Consider the following 13,638-nt stretch of genomic DNA (forward strand, 5'->3'; position numbering starts at 1 on the left):
CATTGATCTGAATAGAGGTATTTTTCCCCAGTGTTTGTTCCTACCATTTTTATTTTAACTTCAGGTACTTGAGAGAGGAAAGGGATGGAGAGATCCCAGGAGAAGGGGAGAAGGCTCAGCTGAGCCTGTGGGCCAGGCTTTGTGTCTGCAGCAGCAGCTGTGGTGAATGACAAATTACAGCTTCTCAGGGCTTTGGGTACCACAGGCAGAATTCATTTAGGGGCCAAACCACTTCCCTGGCGTGCCTGGGATCAGCTGCAGGGAGGGAAATGGGTCAGCAGGGCCCAGGGCTTGTTCCCCAGGCTCAGCTGTGGGGTGAACGTGGCAGGAGGGAGAAGGTGGTGCCTGAGACTTTGCCTAAGTTTCCCCTGAATTTCAGTGCCAACTCAAGTGCCAGAGCAGCCAGATGGCACCTTCTGAAGCTCTTCCACCTTCACCCAGGCTCCAAGGGGTGCAGTGAAGCTGTTTGCAGGCAAGTCTCATCCTTCTGTCCTCAGGGGTTTCACAGCCCTGCAGTTCTGCTCTGGTGTGAGCTGAGAGCTCCAGGGCTCTTGCATCTCCTTTTCTGTTGGCAAGGGCAAGTCTGAGCGCTGACATGAGGCCCCCTCCTATGTGCAGAAACCTCTCTCTTTTTTCTCAACACCACTTCTGCTTCCTCCTGCCTTGCTTAAGCTGTCACATCAGCCATCCCTCAGGGAGCTGCAGCACTGTCTCATCTCTCCATCAGTCCTGTGCAGTCATTGGTGGAACCAACAAGGACTTTCCTTGTTTATTTGTTCTGCAAAGTTTATTTGGAGATGGATTTGTTGTTGTTGGTTTTTTACAAAGACTTATTGAAGTCGGAGTTGGAAATATGCCCAGCAATGGGGAAACTTCTTTTCCCATGAACTCAGGCTTTGGTGGAGTTAAAACAATGAGTAGCATGGTGAAAAAGCAGAATGTGTTTGACTCTTTAGGATACAGCTTCTCTGAGGAGAGGCTGTAAGGTGGAGTGGGGCACAACCTCAGCCCTTCTTTTGCCCCTCACATCTGTCAGTCCCTCTCCAAGACTGGTTCCCACTACCCAGTGGGATCACTGAGAAGGGCTCTTGTTCAGTACAAGCCAAATTCAAATGTGTTGCTGTTGCAAATCAGCTCCAGTTCTTATGATTTATGGTTTTCTGGCAATTTCTGATCCCACATAAAAACTGAGACTATGGCTGCAGTCTTCAATCCCCTCTGAAGAAGAAGTCGTCTCCTTTTTAATTAGCTTTTCATGTCAGGACAACGTGGGCTGGCAATAAAACCCATCGGAGAGATCCTCCTGAGTGAAAATGTGCTGGTGATGGAGTGAGTTGAAAGAGAGGGGAGGGATGGGGAGTGAGGGGAAGGAGCAAATAAGAAGCAGAAAGATCCTAGTGAGGAGGCAGAAAAGTGCAGAGTTCAAGCTCTGACACTGAAGCAATGCTGGCTGGAGCTCCAGCAGAGGGGACAATCAGACCTGCTAAAGGTCTCTTTGCAGGGTGATAATTTGGAAGATCAGAGCCTGGCAATGGAGCCTGGGTGGGAGCAAGAATGTGACTTCCTTCCCCTCCAAAGAGCAGAGGGAGCCACAAAACAACCATATGGAACTGCACCAGAGTTTGCCAGGACCTTCTGGTTCCTGAGGGTCAGAACCAGAGAAAAGGAAAGAGTCAGGCACAGAGCTGTTTAATTTTGAAGCACATGAAATGAACTGAACAATGTGTTTTGGAGCTTGGATCTAAAACACCAGTGCTGAAACAGGAGACCTGTCAGCAGGACCAAAGAATGGGAATTTCTGGTCAAGTTTAGAGAATCCAAAGGACTCTTTGGCAGTCACACTTGGGAGTGAGGGCCAGAGCTTTGTGCAAGGCACTCTCTTTTTGTTTGAAAAAGCCTTTGAGACCTCTTCCCTTGGGAAAAGGGAGACCTTCAGTCCCATTCACCAGATTGGGTGTGGAGATGTGTCCCACCAGTAAATTCTCCCTTCCAGACAAGATCCTGGGCACTGTGCAGAAACTGGAGACTCTCCACCTTCCTGCTGAAGCCAGATCTGATGTGCAAAGGATGTGGGAGTGAGGGACTTCAGTGAGCCTTCATAGGGGCTGAGTTACTGTGAATCATGCAGGAAAAGCAGTGATGGATTCTGGACTGTGCTCCATGAGTTTTTTATTCACTTTTTTAGGTAATTATGGTGTTAAACACCAGTGATGGAGAGGAAAGGACTCTCAGCTCCCTGTGCACATTTACCTGCTGCACTGCTGCTGGTGGTGTGGGGAGGAATTTGAATTTATTTCACAGGCTTTGTGCTGAAACAAAGAGCGCTGTGTAATCCATTTATCACAAACTACTCCAATTCCTATCTTAAGCAAGAGAGGAGTCAATTAACAAATGAAAACAGAGTGCCAAAACACTCTCTCCATTTAGATCACAAGATGGTCTGCAGTGGCACAGCAGGAACATTGTTTTCCAGAATGTGAATTTGGAGATCACAGGGGAAAGTAACTCATTCTGGGATTCAAGATTTGGAAATGGACAGTTATCTTTGCGATGATCTCCCTGCTTTTGTAACTCCCTCACCAACATTTTCCTGCTTCATGGATTTGTCTGCCCAACAGCTGTGACAGAAAGAAATACTAGCTTTACAAATGGGGATAAAAATGACATATACGGAAAGCTAAAGCCAGTTAATGAGAAAGGATTTTCAAAATGTCACTCATCCTGTTTCTCACATTCAGTTTATATTTCTAAAAACTGGTATCCCTTTTCTTCCCATGAAAAGTCCATTTTCAACTTAAACTTCCTTCCTTCGACTTCTAACCAAATAATTATTAGCTTCCAAATTAATTTAACTTGTTAGTCAAATTACAGCCCAGCAAAAAGAAAACCACAAATGTATTTATGACTTTATTTAATCTTTATTAAGACTAACAAGGCTTGAGCAGAAATGATCTCTTGACAAAGCCATTAAGAGCACAGACAAGATCACAGGTCTGTAACGCATCTGAAAGGGTACAGCAGAAAAGTCAAACGTTTGTCTTCTGGGAGACAGTCAGAGCCAGCTTATGCTGGAATTAAAGAAAAACAGAGCAACTGAAGGAACAATCCTGCTATGGTTTGATAATTATTCATTGCTTTTTAAGGAAAGGAAACAGGGTTTTTCAATGCTATGACTGATGGCCACATTTCAAGGCACAGGGAAATTGTGCAAATCACTATCTCAGAATGGTTTGGGTTGGAAGGGACCTCAAAGCTCATCCATTCCACCCTTGCCATGGGCAGGGACAGCTCCCATTAACCCAGGATGCTCCCAGCCCTGTCCAGGCTGGCTTTGGGTACTCCCAGGGATCCAGGACACACCTGGAATGGAAATCAAGGAAAAGCACCCAGGCTTCGCCTTTAAGGGAATCTAGATCTCTGCAGAGCTCCCAGAGCCTTGGCTCCTCTGCCTGACCAAACAGCCAGCAGGTTATTGCCCTGACCATCACAGGAGCTCCTCCTCTCTGCCAGCCCTGGTGCAGGCCAGCGAGGACGGGGAGATGTGAGAGCTCTGCAGGCCCACAGGGAGGGCTGGAGATCAGAAAGGATTTGGGAAAAGGACAGGCATGAGCATGGGGCTCAGGCAGACAGGATGTTAGCACAGCCAGAGCAGCCCCTTATGAGTCTGGCTCCTTTTTCTGCTGATTTTCACACTGAAAGCTCCATCTCTGCCAGCTCTGCCAGCTCTTCAGCAGTCTAATCTTTTTTCCAGTCTCAGCTCGTGCCTACTAATATGTTTCAGGCACAGAAATTTCATTAAGGCTGCCCTGATGTCCACAGGCTTTAGCCATGGACTTTATCACTAAGTGGGTTTCATTGCTGCCAGTAAACAAATCACCCTCTGCTCCTGGGTGGGAGTGGAGGGCTGGGGATAGAGGAGGCACAAAAAAGAAAAAGAATCAAAGAAAAATCCTTTCCATCCATCCATCCAGGGTTGATATGGAACAGATACCCCCATCCTCAGGAAAAGAGATGCACAGAGTTACCTTTGAACACTTTTGGAAAAACCTCTTAAACCTTCTCTTAATTATTATTATTATTTTTACTCTGAATTTAAATCCAACCATGGTTCTCCAAACATTCCTGGGCAAAAAAAGAAATCTTTTCCTTCCAGCAGCAGGAGATCTGCTCCCACATGAGGTGTCCTCAGTGGAGCCTACAAAGCTCTGTGCATTCCCTACGTGGAGGGCCAGGGGTGAGAGGGAGCCTCTTCTTTGAGGCTAATCAGAACAGCATGCAACAAAAGGAGCAACTGTCATCTTTTCCTTTCCCTCAGCCACTGTTTGATGGATCAATCAGATCAAAACATTTTCAGAGTCACTTTTTTGGGAAGGATTTTTGAAGTATTTTCTTTTCCTCTAAAATGCTCCCATTTAGAAAGGAAATATGTAAAACTGAAACAAGTCCTGTAGGTTTGTAACAGAAATAAACCTCATTTTTCTCTCTGAGAGGACATACATTTGGCAATGGATGCAACTCATCTGCAAGAGAGAAGCTTCCTAAACATCCAGAATTAAATTCTTTCAAAATTCAGACAGCATCAAGCCAGTGAGTTCAATTTGCTCTTTGTTAGTATAATCCTGGTTGCATTTCCTCGAGGGCTGGAGCTGCAGAGCCTTGTTCAAGACCAGACAGTCCCAAAATAGATTTTGGATGATTACTGGGAGCAGGACACACTGCTGGGGCTGTGGTCCCTCTTGCAGGCAGGAGATCCTGAGGTTTTTGTGTCTCTGTCCCACTGGAGAGCCCGAGAGCTGCTGGCTCTGGGATCACTCTCTCCTCTGGCTCTAAGCACTAAATACTCCTGCTGTGACCCTCTGGTTATCAGGAATGCCATGGGAATGCTGGATGCAGGTTTGCAGGGGGTCTCTGATGTGTTACAGCCTTTACAGGGAGAGGAGAGTGGGTTTATTGCCTGAGCTCGGCAGAGTGCCCAAGGAAGAAAAGGGAAAAAAAAAAATCTCCTGTTGCTTTTTTCTGGCCAATTGTAACTCCATACCTGGGCCAGCTTACTCTGTTATGTGCAGATTTTATCATTTAATCACACAAACTTTGCTTTATTTGCCCATCCTGTGGGCTGGGGGGTGCTGCATTATAAACTGAAACAAGTACCTGTATTCAGCTAATTTATAAATTGAAACAGGTACCTGTATTCAGCTGATTTATAAATTGAAACAAGTACCTGTATTTAGCTGATTTATAGCAGTAACAAGTACCTGTATTCAGGTGACACTCATTCTGCCTGTCTGGGGTGTAACATCCCTGCAGCTGCCTGAAGGTGCTGATCACTCCCAGCTGGAAAACAAACCAGGAGTGCTGGAGGTGCTGCAGGAGCTGGGAGTGCCCCCAGGGAGGAGATGGGATCATCCTTTAGGTGTGAGGAAGGGCAGCAGAGGACCCTTCATGTCTGTCCAGCAGCAGAACAGTGAATAAAATCCCTCGGGATGCTCCAGTGCCTGATGCCTGCCACTTAAATAATGTTTGACCTTATATTACAGTCCTTATACCCTACTCCTGCTCCCTGGGGGCCCACAGGGCTCCATCCCAGCCTGGCTCTGACTTGCTCTGCTCAAACCCCATCAGGATTTTGCCTGGCTGATGGTGCTGTGCCAGTGGAAGCTGCTGTCTGCAGGCAGGGGCTGTGTTAGCATTGATTCTTCCAGCTGCCAAAGCAGAGCATGGATTTTCCCTGAGATGTTTCCCCTTCACAGAGTCCCCTTTTGGCAGAGTTAGAGCAATGGAAGGAGAGGAGGGATGGGGGAGAGAGGGAGGACAGGGAAAGAACTGAGCAGAGCAGTTCCTGCTGCTGATGGGGAAGTGCCAGACAGGCTCTCCAGAGCACTGCCTAATGTGACCTACTTCAGTGTTCTGCAGAGAGGGATTTGTCTTGCAGCAGTTCTTTTTGGAGGAAAACAAATCATGATCTCAAGCAGCTCCAGAGCAGGAACCCGATTTCCAGAGGAAACTCTGGCTTTTGCTCTGTGCTCAGCAGGGAAGGGAGGAATCAGGGTTTGTCACCTCCTCTTCAGCACTGCTCAGCACAGTGACACACACAGGGGGCAGGAAGTCTCTGGCCATGGTATAATCCCAGTGCAATGACATTTTTGAGTCGCTGTAGTTTTATAATTCACAGGCTGTGTGTGCATAGAGGTCTCCTCTGTCAAGGGTCTGCCCAGCAACCTCAAATCTCCTTCCAGACCAGGAAAAAGTGAAAACTTTTCCTGGGGTAGCTGGATCAGTGGAATGTTATTCTGTGTTTCCAGAACTTTAGAAGACCTGGATTCAGCTGGAATTTCAGCAAAATCACTCTTTCTACCTCTCTCCAACAAAATGCAGGGACAGTGAAGTGGGTTGCCCTTGACCCACAATTTTAGGGAGATGTGAGAAGGACCCTGGACTACAGAGCTCGTACCTCAGCCTGGGGAGCAGGGTGAGGCTCTGTGAGAATCTTGATGCTCCTCAGTCGGGCAAAGACTCGTGGCAGATGTCCTGGATCCAGCAGGATACCTCAGCTGCCAAGAGATTTTGTCACTGCCCGTGGCCAGAGATTTATTTTAGCCTTTTAATACTTCCTGCATAACGTTTTGTTACTCTTCTTCCTCTCTGTGTCTAATTTTTTTTTTAATTCTCTTTTCCAGGATGCTCTCTGAATAGAGCTCCATGCAGCAAACGGCATCAGCAGACTGATAAATTAGCGATGAATTGGAGCCTCAGATTAGCTCAGGCCAGTAATTTAACCTGATACAGGAGATGTTTGCATTTGTTCTCTTCATGCACCAATAGGTTGCAGCTATCCTGGAAAGCTGACACTTGTGGGCACTGCTCTCCCCATAAAGCACCCCTGTGGCAGCCCACAGTCGCTTCCCATTTGTCTCACCCCGGGCCACGCCGGGTGAGCCAGCTCTGGCAAAACCCTTTAGGAGGGGAGGGAATGGGAAATGAAATATTTACTTTTTGTTTTCGCTTGCTGGCGGTGAAAGGATATTGATGTGGCGTAGATGGAATGTTAAAATCAGAATTATGCTGGGGAATAAAATAAATTAATAAATAAAAAGACAGGCATAAATTAGCAGTGTTTGCTTCCTCTGTGGCTGAGGGCAGTCTGCATTACACCAGTGCCATATAACACAGCAGGGTGTGCCCAGGAGTGCTGGGCCATAAATCACAGAGAGGAGGAAATGGATGGGTGTCCCAGGAAGGGCCTGTCCAAGGGGCAGCTGTAAACACCTCAGGAGGTGAGGAAAGGGGATTTTGAGGACTGGGGACAGAGGAGAATGCTTGCAGGGTGAGTCAGGGGAGAAGCTGACCTCCAAACCCTCAGCTTTTCAGAGTACAGGGTGAGGATGGCAGCCCTGTTTTGCCACACTTCAAGATTTCTAAATTGCCTCTACGCTTTTCCCCCCTGTGAAACAGCAAAATGTTGTAGTTTTCATTTTTCACTAAAAAGGTCAAGTTTTCGATTCTGCTTTCTCCTCTCTGACAAGAACTGACCAGCAAACCCAAGGCTCACATACTTTTACAGGATATCTTCATCCCATCCGAGGTGTCAATACAAAATTCTTTCCCTAAAATAGTCTGCCAGAAACTCTCAGTGATGAGGTTCATGCCTTGTGCCAAGCCAGGATGACAGCCTGTGATCTTGAGAGGTGCCAAATTCACCCCAAAGGGGAGAGGAGCCTTTTCTTCACCTCAACCTCTGTGTGGGACACAGAGATGATGTTGCTGTGACTCCGTGCACTGCAGGACTCCAGGGGCTCTGTTCAAGGAGCCCTCTTGACTTTAGCAGGATTATTTCAGGAATAATGTTGTGAAATCACTCTCAGCTTTCCACCCCCTGGATATCACAGTTCAAATGTGCCTGCAGCCAAGGGAGAAAGTCCTTGTGTGACAGCAGCTTTTTGCAATGTTTCACTCTGCTGTACAAACCTCCACTGAAAGGTTACTGGTTTTTTTGGCATGGTCACCACGCACTTTTTCACACTTCCAATAACAAGAGAACAACAAGGGCATTTGCTCTTTAGTGAAGTGTTGCAGTCGTGCTCTTTAGAAAGAGGGCCTGAAAAAAGGAGTGTGATTCAAGTCAGGCTTAGGATCAATAAACAGACTTAGGGGCAGGGCTGGAGTAAAACTGGGGGATGGAGAAGACGAAAAATCTCAAGGAGGAGGGATTCAAGGACAAGGACAAATGGTTCTTCAGAGGAAAAGTGTGGCCTTTTGGCAGAGCTGCTGGGTGGGTGGTGATGAAACAGGCTTAGGACAGGGATGACCAAGGTGCTTCAAGTCAGAAGTGGAAGTGTTAATTCTGTTTGGAAAAAAAGCTTAATCCTGGCAGCTGGCAGCCTGGAGTCTCTCAAACTGCAGCACAGCTCTTGGCTCTGAGGTTTCCCTCCCGCAGCAACACGAGTCCCCTGCTGCAGGGGCAGATGCACGGGAGCCTGTTCCAAGAGGCAGGAAAAGCAAGGGATGTGTCACAGCACCAGAGGGCCCTGACTCTCTGCACAGGGAAAGGCAGAACTGCTTCAGAGAGAGACTAATTCATCAGTAAAACATTAATTATCCTGATGACTTCATTCATTAACCTCTGAAGTGAGAGGAGCTGGTCCCTCTCCCACTCTTGAGAATTTCAGTCCCTCCCAGCTTCAGCACAGGAGTCCCATTTCAGAAGTATAGGTACATGAACCTGTTAAAAATGGGACAGTCTAGGAGAAAATATCCACAAGGGCCAAGAACCCCCACAGGCACCAGTGGGGGATCACACCATTAATGTCAGCAGAACTTCTGCCTTCCCCAAACACTTCTGACTCCAGGTGTGAACGTCAGGCTTGCTCTCCAGCAGCTGTGCTTGTGATTCCCCAGTTGTACTCTACCAAAAAGAAAAACCCATCTTTTGGCCAGCAGAATATATGGATCAGTCCCACTGGGACTGCAAATAATATTCTGTTTAAGAGCTGGTCTGAAGAAAGGCTTAATTATGTGCACAAATATTGCTTTGGCAAGGAGCTCATGCTGTGAAGGCAGTCCGTGTGTGTGAGCTGATCCTGCAGTTCCTCCTGTGTTTGTAAGGGCCTACATCTGTCAGATAAATTATCTGAAAAGCTTGGGAATAGATGGAAACTCCTCTTCTTCAAAGAGGATCTGGTCCTGCTCCTGCTTTTACACTGGCTCCCAGTTCATCCTCTCTCCTCTCTACCTGGGTTTGCTTCCATACAAACTGCTTTATTCTTGGACTCTGAGGTATTGATGATTCTGAGATTGTAGAAAGTCTCTGTCTGTCAGCCCCGCTGCCAAAGCAGAAGCCATAATTGGTCTGTGCTGGTTTCCAGGTTGTTTATTCTGTTTATCTCTCACATGTTCTGCTGCCCTGCCCAGCTCTGTCCTGCAGGGCAGCGTGTGGGGCTCTGCCCTCAGTGGGATGTGACAAACATTAAATACCAGAAACTCCCTGGGCTGGATTTACAAGAACGTGCCAATATCTGTCACCTACGTTGGACAGTGTGTCCCCAGCCTGAACCAACAGAAAAATGCCAACACCACAGTGAGACATGGAGGGCATGAAGAAGGAGAAAAAGGACAAGGCACACCCAATTTCCTCCATCTTCTCCCCTTTGCACCCCTAATCTAGAATCCTAAAATTTTACTTTTGCACCTGTGCCACACTTAATTATGACTCATATCAAACACTCAGAGCTGGTAATTGATCCTGTAAGATTGAAAACTCTTTTCCATGGCCAGAGATCACAGACAGTGTCTCTGAGGGCTCTGTCCAGGGGGGTTCCTCACTCCTTGCCAGGGTCCCAGGGCAGCCAGAGCGAAGCTCTGGATTCCCACACTTTATGATCTATTCATTAGAAGTCCTGCACGAGAGCTGGAAACCAACATTATTTCTGGGATGGAGCCCACCTCTGCCCTTGGGAGGCTCCATGGCTGCTTCTGAAGCCATGTGCTGATTAAACTCAGCTTCATGTTGTGTTCAAGTCAGGCACAAATGCAGCCTGCAGCTCCAGGGGTCTCTGTAAGGCATTTCCAGCTGGGGCTGTCGTCTCATAGTTCACTCTGAGCCCCTCACACGTGTATAGCAGCCTCTCCTAGGCTCTCCCTAGAGCAGCAGAGTCTGTGTGATCCTTCCTTGGGCATCAGTGTCTCCTGCACACTGTATGTCCATGCACCTGTGATCCCCTGGGCTGATTCTTTCCCCATTGAGTGCCAGGATCCCCTGCCATCTCTGCCTGCTTTGCTGGATTGCTGTCGAGTCACTGGAGCTGTGACAGATCTCTCCTAAGTGCTGGATCTGAACTGGATCCTTCCTGGATTTAAGATGCTTTCCAGAAGCCTTAGCAGAGCTATTCCAGAGTCCAATAATTTTATTTTTAAAAAGCTTTCAATTTCTTTTGACAGGGTTGGAATGTTTAAAGATGGCAAAGTGAAGGAGATAAATAGATTATTGATCGGACAGGCTTGTAATTCCTTAGTGAATTGGATTTAGCTCCTTCACTGAGATCAGGTCTCTGCCATAAATCTCCCAATGAATCAATAGTCTGGAGAGTGCCTGGTGAGCAGGATTTTGTTTGTTTCCATGGCCACAGGAAGGGAGTGGGAGCAGGTCTCCCGTGGGAGTGGAGGGCAGGCACCTGGATCCACACATTTCTGCTGAGGCAGCCTTGGCACAGGCTTACCCTGGAGCTCCAACACAACAACTGCTCCCAGGGCTGCACTCCTGGGCAGTGGGGAGGCAATTCCAGGCGCAGCCAGTGCTTCCACAAGTTATCCTGGCATTAAAGGACAGCTCAGCTGCAGGGGCTGGAGGTGGGAGTGTGGCCTGACTTCCTGGGGGCAGGAAAGCCAGGCACAACAGGATGGAAAATTCCCATCAGGTCCCCATGCTGTCCATTCCTTGCCACCTCCAGGCCCCTGTGCTCAATTCCTGTCTCACTGCTCAGTGGAGGCAGATCCAGAGCCTTCCTGGCTGGGCTGGGCAAGGATTCAAACCATGATTAGAAAATCAGTGGGAGCTGGCAGCAGTCAAAAATGCCAAAACCCCAAACTTCTGTTAACTCCCCGGTGCAGCAATATTGCCAGGGAATAAAAACTGGCTGCTGGGGGAGTCAAAACTCCCTGCAGTCCCTCCCAAGAGTCTGTGTGTGCTCTGTGCCTGTCCCTGGCACCAGCACAGCATCTGTGGCTCCTGGGAGCTTTGGGACATGAAGGATTTTGGAATGACAGAAGTACACTTGGAGCCTGGGCTCCAGAAGAGCATCCTTGGCCTCATGTCTTGAGCTAATTGGAGATCTGTGTCTGAAGGTTGGTGGGTATCCAGATTGAGGGTGCATAAATGCCCAGGTCAGCCTGTCAGTGCTCCTGCTCACTGTTCCTCCTCCTCTTCACCAGCAAATTCAGAACAGAGACAACCACAACTTCCCTAAAATCATTTATAATCATGTTTATCAGTATTCTCATAAATGAACTTGAGCATGAACCAACAACAATATATAAATTCAGACCTTCTGGACTAATTTTTTTTTTTTTTTCCAGTTAGGTGTACACTGTTCCAGTTCCCATCAACCCTGCTTTGCTCACACAGCTGAAGTCTTTGGGTTGTATGTGGCATTTCCCAGAAGTTCAGCCACTCTGCAGAACCTCTGGAGCCTCAGGCCCCGACAAAGTGGGCTGGAGGTCTTCCAAAACTGGACTTAGCTGGGAGACTTCCAGTGCTTCCTGGTTCCAACTGAGCTGGCAAGGAACAAAATGGATTTTTTCACTCTATTTCATTCTCCTTCTGGTGCTGGCTACACCCCAAAAGGCAGAGACAATGAAAGGGAAAGGAGGAAGGAATTGGCTGCAGCTTTTCAGTTCTGAGCAAAGGATCTCTGGGCTCTCAAGGTGGGATCCAGCATGGGACATGTGGGAAGAGGATGTACTTACACACCTTGGTCAGCAGTGGAAATTTGGGTGAATCTTATTTAGAGCCAGTGAGAAAATCTCATTTTTTTCCCATCTTCCATGGAAAACCAACATAGAAACTGGTTGTGGCTTTTTTTAGTTTAAAGAAAAAAAATATCCCCAAATATGTCATTGAGAGCCTTTCAGGGGAGGGGCAGAAGGAGTTCTGCTGAAAAAATGCCTTGAAGTTTGAGTTGAACATTTTATAGACTGATTTTATTTTAGAACAACTGCAATCCAGGAAGAGATTTTGAGCTGAACAGATCTGTTTGCAAACTTTTTATCTCGCCAGAAAATCCACAACCCATGAATCACATTTTCCATCGTGAAAAACTTTTCGAAAACATGAGCTGCTCAACCAAAACTCATCTTGTTTGACCATTCCCAGAAGCGAGTGATGCAGAAGAAGCTGAGCTACCTAGAGCTGCAAATCCAAAGCCAGCCCAATTTTGTCACCGTGTACAAATCACGGCGCTGCAGTGGGGTGCAATCCAAGCAGGCATTGCTCCCAGCCCTGCCAGCTCGGCCAGCAGAAAGCTGTGTCTGCATCCACCACGCTCAGGCCTGGCTGAGCAGGGCCCACAGGCTGCAGCAGTCGGGTTGCAAACTCTTCCTGACGGATCAGGGGAGGCAGACTCGGGAGCTGGATGGTTCCCCATGGTGAGTCAGGGGTCACACAGTTATCCCTGGCTCCAGAAGCCCTTTTCTAGCCCAGATTCCCATATCAGCAGCCACAAGATGCACTGGGGATGGTGCTGATGGGGCTGGGGCCAGCTGGGATCACAAAATCACAGAATAATGAGGTTGGAAGATCTCTAAGATCATCAAGTCCAACCTATGCCCTAACACTCAACTAAACTATAGCACCAAGTTCCATGTCCAGTCTTTTTTTAAATACATCCAGAGATGGTGATTCCACCACCTCCTTGGGGAAAAAAATCCAGTACTTTATTATTTTGGTGAATTTTTTTTTTCCCAATATCCAACCTAAACCTTCCCTGACGTAGCTGAGGCTGTGTCCTCTTGTTCTGTCAGTGCTGCCTGGTGGAAAAGATTGACCCCACCTGTCTGCAACCTCCCTTCAGGGACTTGTAGAGAGCAATAAGGTCACCTCTGAGCCTCCTCTTCTCCAGGAAGATCTCCTGGGCAAGGGAAGTGCAGAGGGAGGTGCAGATGGATTACGGTGTGGGTTGTGTGCTCCAGCACAAAAATGAGGTTTATCAACAGGAAAGGGAACTGTTCCACCCTTCCTGGGTTAAAGTGGTGACTGAAGGGAACAGAAGACTCCAAAGCAGGCTGTGTGATCACCACAGGCTCTGAACAAGCTCCACACCAACGTCAGTGTGAAGATAGCTCTGGCACCTGGCTCTCAGTGTCCCTGCAGTGGGTGTCACCTGTGGGCAATCAGATGTTGGAATTTGGAGTGTGCAGGATGGTGCTGGTGGGGGAAGAACTGTTCCCCACCTTGCAGGGGAGAGGCATGAAGCCAGACAAACCCCTCTGAACTCTCCTGGTAAGCAGAGCTATGAACAGTGAGACAGGGAGAGCTGCCAGCCTGGCCTCCTTTCCATTCCCAGTGCTGCACCTGGACCCCTGCCCCAGCCTGTCCCTGTTCCTCAGCGTGGGAGCCAAAGCAAACATCTTCCATGCCGGTGAGACAGA

The sequence above is a fragment of the Lonchura striata genome, chromosome 17 (assembly GCF_050655825.1).
Source record: "Lonchura striata isolate lonStrDom1 chromosome 17, ASM5065582v1, whole genome shotgun sequence".
In the NCBI taxonomy this organism is placed as follows: domain Eukaryota; kingdom Metazoa; phylum Chordata; class Aves; order Passeriformes; family Estrildidae; genus Lonchura; species Lonchura striata.